A 6,539-nucleotide genomic window follows, 5' to 3' on the forward strand; every position below is an offset into this window, starting at 1 on the left:
AAGAACGCTATTGAAAATTGGGTCGCCACGTCAAAATCCAAGATGGCCACCTCCATGTATGTCTGACCCTTGTGAGCGAAATATCATATCATAGCATGTTTTCTGCGTGTTCCACTTTGTCAACTCACATCACTTCCCCGACGGGGGACCTAGGCGTAACGCTTGTTACCAATTCACATGCGCGACAACGTCAACACGTCAGCAAATAAGCGTGTGGTGCGAACCGGTAGAAAACAACGATATTCATTACTGATCACGACAATATAATGCAGTATCGACACACGTTACTTTATACGCCAGGTACGTCTGTACGAGCATGATGCCACAGCAGGTACTAGCATGATGCCACAGCAGGCATTGGCATGATGCCACAGCAGGCATTAGCATGATGCCATGGCTGGTACGAGCATAAGGACACAGCAGGTACTAGCATGATGCCACAGCAGGTACTAGCATGATGACATGGCTGGTACGAGCATGATGACACAGCAGGCATTAGCATGATGACACGGCTGGTATGAGTATGATGCCACAGCAGGTACTAGCATGATGCCACAGCACGCATTGGCATGATGATACAGCAGGTACTAGCATGATGCCACAGCAGGCATTAGCATGATGACATGGCTGGAACGAGCATAATGACGCAGCAGGTACTAGCATGATGACACAGCAGGTACTAGCATGATGCCACAGCAGGCATTAGCATGATGACACGGCTGGTACGAGCATAAGGACACAGCAGGTACTAGCATGACATGGCTGGTATGAGCATGATGCCACAGCAGGCATTAGCATGATGACATGGCTGGTACGAGCATAAGGACACAGCAGGTACTAGCATGATGCCACAGCAGGCATTGGCATGACGACATGGCTGGTACGAGCATAATTACACAGCAGGTACTAGCATGATGCCACAGCAGGTACTAGCATGATGACATGGCTGGTACGAGCATGATGACACAGCAGGTACAAGTATGATGACACAGCAAGTACAAGCATGTACCAGCACGATGACACGGCAGGTACTATCATGACGACACGGCAGGTACTATCATGATGACACACACAATTTTGATGAAACTTTACCAGAACCTTCATCACCTGTGATGTACCAAAGTTTGTTCAAGGCATTAAAAAAATCAAGGGTTTGTCCCCAAAAATAGGTATTATTTAATTTCTTCTCCGTTATATATTCCATGGGTCATCCACGCCTACTCGTGGTTCCCTGGCTTTTTCAGGTGAGCCCAGCCAGGGGCATTGCCCCTATTTTGTTTATCGGGATGAAGGGGTTGTACGGTGAGGAATGAATAAACATTGGCAGCACATTCACCTTCTGATGAGACTTTCTCACCTCCATCACAATGACTATATGTCTATACAATCACCAATCAATGATTAAAGCTGCCTGCCTATCTAGTATTCCTACCAGTAACCTTCTATCCCAATGTTTCTAGGTTCCTATCTAATTCCAGTTTAAACCTATATATACTGTTTCTGCTGTCACTCCCTTTCCAGGGAAGCCGTTCTATGCTCTTGGTGAAAGACCCTTGCCTTATTGTTACCATCATAACTCTCTTCTTTTACACCTGGACCGTGGCCCCTGGTCCTGTCCATGGACTGAAAAGAACTTCGGCATTTGTTGTGCCAATACCCTTCATTGTCTTAAACATATCTATCAGATATCTTCGTGTATCACTGACCTTTCTTTCTTCCCCTCCCTTATATTACCACCTGTATCTATTTTGCTCGAATACATTTTCCATTATGAATATTGGGTTGAATATTCACGCTTACACCTGTATGTCCTCTGCATATAAAATAACCTATTTACTGCCATTCAATAACCTATCATTGGGGCCTCCAGTGGACTTGGAAATGAGTACAGTATTTTTGATGGTACTAGGCAGGTAGCATGATGAAAATGAGTACAGTATATTTTTACCCTGCGCTCGCGAAGCAAAAACCACCTCTATATTTCACCATAGGAGCGCCTCCGCCTGTATAATTTTTTATTCATAATTATGACGTCATAGGTCACGTGGTACGAATGCCATCTTGGAAAAACGTTACACCTCTATATCTCCGAAACCGCTCAATGGAAAAAAAATTTTAAAGGCTCATTGTCAAGTACTCCCCATGGGGAATAAGATATGTTAATGATGTCATCGGTACCTTAATTATGACATCATAATTCGACAAGTTCAATGCTAATCTGATCAGTATGAATTTTTTTATTTATCTACAACTGTTAGTCCGATGGACACGAAATTTCGACCATAAGAGTGCTTCCTCCTGTATAATTTTAAAAAATAATTATGACATCATAGGTCACGTGGTACAGCCGCCATATTGGAAAAACCGTAAAACGTTGCACTTCTATATCTCCAAAACCGCTCGATGGAAAAAAATTAAATGTGGATCATTGTAAATAACTCCATGGGGAATAAGTGTTGTTAATGATGACGTCATAATTCGACCGGAACAACACTTAGTCTGATCAGTTTGAAATTTATTGAGCGTGAGCTACGCAACAATTATATTAGAGAATGTAAGTTTATAATGTCATCGGTCACATGGTCTGGCAGCCATATTGGATCAAAGAAAAAAACAACCTTCAAAAACAGAAGAGTTGGGTCGCACCAAGTTGAATGTGCAGAGTAAGTATTCTATGAATACCATCGAGTTAGTCCCCTTCCGGTGTACCGCTTCCGGTGAGGGGACTATAAGTTTGCACTCCGTCCCTCCGTCTGTCAGTCTGTCCGTCCGTCCGTCACGCAAAGAACAGTTTTCCAGACTATTTTTCTAAACTCTTAATGCTAATGATTTCAAACTTGGTACATGGTTTCCTTATGATAAGTTACAGATCAAGTTTGAACTTCACGACGTTTCGATCATTTTTGACAAAGTTATGGCACTTTGAACTTTGGTAATTTCCCCAACAGTTTTCCGGACGACTGCAAAAAGGGGACCAAAAAAACAACAACTACCACGGTCCCCGAAAAGGCCAACCCCCGCTTTGCGGGGAAAAATGGCCTCTAAACGGTGGTTAGACTGCCTGAAGGGGACATGTATTGCAGCGCAATACTCAGAATGCTTGTTTGTTATAAAGCAATCACTAAAGATGAACTACATTAAGGAAATCACGACAGGTCGAAGTGTACAATTTTATTGAGCGTTTTAACATCTTTTGCATTTATTCCGATTGTTCAAGCGATCCTAGCATGTAATGCTCCCAGGCTAAGAGAATGAATGCATTTTAGCAAGTCATATAACAGCAGCATGCGCAGCACATTGACAATCCCAGCACAAAACGAAATTGTCCAGTAAATGTAATTTAAAGGGCCACTGACACGCTCACCTACTTTGGCTTAATGTTTAGGAAAAAAAACCCCAAAAACAAGAATGAAACTCATTGAACTTATCAAAGTGTCCGTGTTAACTCCAATTCCGGGCATTTCAATACCTCACCAAGGCTATCATTCCAATAACTGATCATTTCAATAACCAACCATTTGATAACTGATCATTTCAATAATCCCGGTGTGTACCCCGGTTTAGAATTGGTACACCGTATCCCTGCGCATCGTAAGAGGCGACCAAGGGTTGGCGTCAGGAATGGCATCCGGCCATAAAAACATTGCCTCAAACAGGGAACCATGATTGTCATGGGGCCCGCAAGGCTAACCCCCGCTCTCGCGGGGAAAATGGCCTTATAAACGATCATTCATTCATTCATTAATTTCATTCAATAATCCACCATTTCAAAACCCACTCTGATAACTCACTATCTCAATAGCTATCCATCAGTCCAATGCTCCACTTATTGGGAAAAGATCACTCTGAGGAAGAAACCAGAAATGATGTCAGAAGTTGAAGGTTGTTTTCCACATTGAGGATGGGAAAGTGTGGGACTCTTTTTTTTCACAAGGGTTAACTGCATATTTTACCAATATGAAGAGATGTACGAGTGGATTCTGTTCCAATATTAAAAAATAAGGACAATGTGAATTTTTTTTTGTCAAAATATTTCAAAACAACACAGAAATGCTCAGATTCTGTTTGCCGAACAAGGGAGGACTTGACTTCTCTTACTCAGGACAATGTATCTGTTCTGATGATTTTAGCCCCGATTGTTTGAAGACAGGCCAGGTCACATGTCTTCCATGCATTTTGAAGTGAGGCACATAAGAGTTGTGAAGTCTGGTGCCGTTACAACTTTAGCAAACCAACTGGGCTCGCACAAGCTGATCTTTAAATGGCCATGAGTAAACGGAAATGAAATCTGGCAATTACAAATACAACCAGTGTCATCAAATTAGTGACAATACATTTCCCCGGCTGAGTAACTGCAAAAGGCACTTGTAAGAAGGACAAAAAAAAAGATCAGTCAACTTCGGTAATTTCTGAAATATCGGCCGAGAGGAGCAGAATTTGTTTGAGAAGAAGTTATAAAGAAGCAAGATAAAATTGTCAACACACTAACCTGTTTCAGGGGAAAGGCGTAATTTGATAGTTAAAAAAAAAAAAAAGTAGTGCAAGAAAGATGATGATGATCAAAAAGATTACTTTTTCCGACCACAATTCTTTAAAAATGTAATAAAGTGCATAACACAGATAAACTAGAATTTCTGCACAAATACACACATCGTCGGCCTCAGAAAGGAAGGGGGGTCTCTAACGAGCTCTATTTCACCACCGAGGGGTCAACTTTACAACACAGGCTAACAAAAACAGCGTCCCAATACATTACAATTCAGGGAGACAAACTTCTTTGGGTTCCATCCATCTCTTTAATTTTTCTTTGACACGGATGTTATTTATTTTCTCTTAATTCGTGTTTCCAGTGGGCTTGCTGCTAAATTCTCGACCAAATAGGATGTCGCACATTTTCTGCAACCGATAGCACCATTCTATACTTGATTGTATTTCGTTGGAGTGAAAAATTATTTGTTGCCAATCTAGTGGCATCTTGCGTCTCCCCCATGTGTAACATATTGGGTACCATTTTGGGGAATATTTGCTCAATCGGGTACAGAAAGGGCAGCATGCCGGTCATTTTGATATCTTATATCTGGCTTACTTTTCAAAACAATTCCCACCAACCTAGGTCAAGATTTCAACAAAAAGATGCCTTTTCGTTTAATCTCAGAAGGTGGGTCGTGGTGAAACTATTCATGTCAGTGGCCCTTTAAAGGCGGACGTTTTCTTAAATGGAATGCTGATATAGTAAGAAAGACATTTTGCCATAAATGTGACCAAAATCAATACAAAAAGACAACCACATGATGATTTTAAACGTTTATGATACTGAATGGTTTTAAAGAAGATATGAGAGATTCTACAACGTAACAGCTCAATTATAAGCTGACTTCCAGTAATTGTCACAGCCATCTGCAGGCCTTGTGTCATAGTAAATATCATAGCATGAGGCAGCTTCATAATCACGAAAAGTTACAAGAGCTAAAACAACTCCAGCGCTACAGGATAAGCCAAAAATCCTCACTGAGCGCACTTCTCTATCACATATGAACAGAGACCATTGTGTCCTCTACACACGTGTCCAAGTAAAGTTGTTGAACATCCTCAGGCAAGTACAATTTGCCACAGTGTTCCAGAGGGTACATTCTATGGCCAAGGCAATCAGGCAGCTGTGACATGAGCTCGGGGGTGGGGGGGAATGGAAAAGAAGTGCATTTTAACCAAACAGGTACTGGTCAAATGAAAAAGGTGGTTCTGGATAAGCGAATGCATTGCCTTATAATAAGTGAAGACATAACTCGGTTGAGTTAACAAAACTAACTTCAGCACCTTTGCATATGTAGATTGTGGAAAACTTCCTTTCCAATGGGAAAGCTGCTGGCAGATAATTAGTGGTTTTGGTTTTGTTCTCGGAGTACTAAAACGAGGCCATGCTGCACAAAATCCCCAAATGATCCCAAGAAACACGCTCATTAAAGTGTGTGCTGCCCTTACATTCATTTCTATACATCCTTGCACCTCCTTTATTAGACACTGACTGCATTCCACCAAAACGAGCCATTTCTTACGTAATCAGAACCTGAGCAATGCACTGCACTGTCATTAGACATAACAAGCACAAACCCGGAACACATTCTAAAATCTATTCAACTAAAGCATATAATCTGCCAAGCAGAGCTGCCTGGATAAATGCATACTTTGTAAGCACATCTGCTGTTACAAATCCAGTACAGCCAGGATTGAAGCCAATACATTCCATCAGACTCTCACACCTTCTCACTCCTTCTTTATGCAACAGACATGCTGTGACGTCTTGCATACATATTGTATGACATCATAACCCATGGCATCATCATGTCTGGTCAATTAAGAATAAGGGAGAAGAAGTAAAGAAATGTATTATTTCCAGGCTTGAATGACTCGTGAGAGTAAAGGACAAAAAAATCTTACTGGATCAAAGCAAAGTAATGCATTACATGAATGCTTTGGGGGTAAGTATAACTATGAAACAAAATAAGAAACATCATGGAACAAAAATATGTGTATAGTGGTTA

General features: G+C 41.3%; 1 protein-coding gene across 1 annotated transcript in view; it reads right to left on the reverse strand.

Annotated features, from left to right (window-relative positions):
- Window positions 1-3,156: 3,156 nt before the first annotated feature.
- Window positions 3,157-6,539, reverse strand: part of LOC137436478 (spectrin beta chain, non-erythrocytic 1) — a 213,486-nt gene continuing 210,103 nt past the window's right edge. The window contains exon 41 of the mRNA XM_068130302.2: window positions 3,157-6,539. This exon is cut by the window's right edge and continues 209 nt beyond it. The gene's annotated coding sequence lies outside the window, so the exon portion shown is untranslated.

Source organism: Myxine glutinosa, chromosome 11 (assembly GCF_964187855.1).
Source record: "Myxine glutinosa chromosome 11, kmMyxGlut1.1, whole genome shotgun sequence".
In the NCBI taxonomy this organism is placed as follows: Eukaryota; Metazoa; Chordata; class Myxini; order Myxiniformes; family Myxinidae; genus Myxine; species Myxine glutinosa.